The following is a 2,500-nucleotide window of genomic DNA, read 5'->3' on the forward strand; positions in this document are numbered from 1 at the left end:
GTGCGGCAGGTTGCCTCGACCACCATCGGCAGCCTCGAGCACCATCGGCACACGCTGGGCCCTGGTGCGGGCGCTTGCCTCGACCACCATCGGCACACGCTCCGCCCTGGTGCGGTCGGTTGCCTCGAGCACCATCGGCACACGCTGGGCCCTGGTGCGGCAGGTTGCCTCGACCACCATCGGCACACGCTGGGCCCTGGTGCGGGCGGTTGCCTCGAGCACCATCGGCACACGCTGGGCCCTGGTGCGGGCGCTTGCCTCGACCAGCATCGGCACACGCTCGGCCCTGGTGCGGTCGGTTGCCTCGAGCACCATCGGCACACGCTGGGCCCTGGTGCGGCAGGTTGCCTCGACCACCATCGGCACACGCTGGGCCCTGGTGCGGGCGCTTGCCTCGACCACCATCGGCACACGCTCGGCCCTGGTGCGGCAGGTTGCCTCGAGCACCATCGGCACACGCTGGGCCCTGGTGCGGGCGGTTGCCTCGACCACCATCGGCACACGCTGGGCCCTGGTGCGGGCGCTTGCCTCGACCACCATCGGCACACGCTGGGCCCTGGTGCGGGCGCTTGCCTCGAGCACCATCGGCACACGCTGGGCCCTGGTGCGGCAGGTTGCCTCGAGCACCATCGGCACACGCTGGGCCTTGGTGCGGCAGGTTGCCTCGAGCACCATCGGCACACGTTGGGCCCTGGTGCGGTCGGTTGCCTCGAGCACCATCGGCACACGCTGGGCGCTGGTGCGGGCGCTTGCCTCGACCACCATCGGCACACGCTGGGCCCTGGTGCGGCAGGTTGCCTCGATCACCATCGGCACACGCTGGGCCCTGGTGCGACAGGTTGCCTCGAGCACCATCGGCACACTATCGGCCCTGGTGCAGGCGGTTGCCTCGACCACCATCGGCACACGCTGGGCCCTGGTGCGGGCGCTTGCCTCGAGCACCATCGGCACACGCTGGGCCCTGGTGCGGGCGGTTGCCTCGAGCACCATCGGCACACGCTGGGCCCTGGTGGGTTTAGGCACATCTTCAAATTTCTGCCGTGCCAATGCCATTTTTATGGCTTGTAAATTCATACCATGGTCCCCTAAGCCTTCACGTGAAGTTTCGTTGGAAGATGACTCGTTTTCTATTTTTCACGATTTTCGAAACTTTTTGCGGTTCGGGATTTTTTAAAATTTTTTTATAAGGATTTTTGGCCCCAAATTTTGTAGGCATGATCCTTCTATTTTTGTTGGCATGCACAAAAAAATTCAGCTAAAAACTCGAAGTAGAAAAGATTTTGTGACCGTTTGAAAAAAGTGTCCCCATTTCAGACACTTTAACGGCTACTGGTAGCAAACCTGTAAAATCTCAAATGCTCTTTAAGGGGGTGTGAATTCTCAGAGGTTTGATGAGGGATAGGGGGCCAACACAAGGCCAAGTACCAGCACCCATCGCACATCATGTGCGCACACCCCCCCGGCCCCCCTCCCAATCGCCGGAACCCCAATGCCGCCGGTCAGGTTCTCCGGCGGTACTCCGGCGATGCTCCGGCGATGCTCCGGCGATGCTGTCCCGAGTGAAAAAAATGCGGCACCAGCACATGCTGGAGCCAAGCATGGGCACCGTGGCTCAAAATCGAACTTCGGCCAAGGCCTCGACCATCAATGGCACATGATGACGCATGGTGATGGCACATGCATCGACCATCATCGGCATAGGCTGCCCTTCGGTACGGGCACTTGCCTCGACCGCCATCGGCACAAGCTGGGCCCTGGTGTGGGTTGTTGCCTCGATCACAATCGGCACATGCTGAGCCTTGGTGCGGGCGGTTGCCTCGAGCACCATCGGCAGACCCTGGGCCCTGGTGCGGCCGGTTGCCCCGATAACCATCGGCACACGCTGGGCCCTGGGGCGGGCGCTTGCCCCCAGCACCATCGGCACACGCTGGGCCCTGGTGCGGGCGCTTGCCCCGAACACCATCGGCACAAGCCGGCCCTTGGTGCGGGCTCCTGGCTCGACCACCATCGGCACACGCTGGGCCCTGGTGCGGGCGGTTGCCTCGAACACCATCGGCACACGTCGGCCCTTGGTGCGGCCGGTTGCCTCGACCACCATCGGCACACGCTCGGCCTTGGTGAGGGCGCTTGCCTCGAGCACCATCGGCACACGCTGGGCCCTGGTGCGGGCGCTTGCCTCGACCACCATCGGCACACGCTCGGCCTTGGTGCGGGCGCTTGCCTCGACCACCATCGGCACACGCTGGGCCCTGGTGCGGGCGGTTGCCTCGACCACCATCGGCACACGCTCGGCCTTGGTGAGGGCGCTTGCCTCGACCACCATCGGCACACGCTGGGCCCTGGTGCGGGCGCTTGCCTCGACCACCATCGGCACACGCTCGGCCTTGGTGCGGGCGGTTGCCTCGACCACCATCGGCACACGCTGGGCCCTGGTGCTGGCGGTTGCCTCGACCACCATCGGCACACGCTGGGCCCTGGTGCGGGCGGTTGCCTCGAACAC

Source organism: Durio zibethinus, unplaced genomic scaffold (genome assembly GCF_047325235.1).
Source record: "Durio zibethinus cultivar Kanyao isolate XHJ-2024 unplaced genomic scaffold, ASM4732523v1 HiC_scaffold_3, whole genome shotgun sequence".
NCBI classification, from domain to species: domain Eukaryota; kingdom Viridiplantae; phylum Streptophyta; class Magnoliopsida; order Malvales; family Malvaceae; genus Durio; species Durio zibethinus.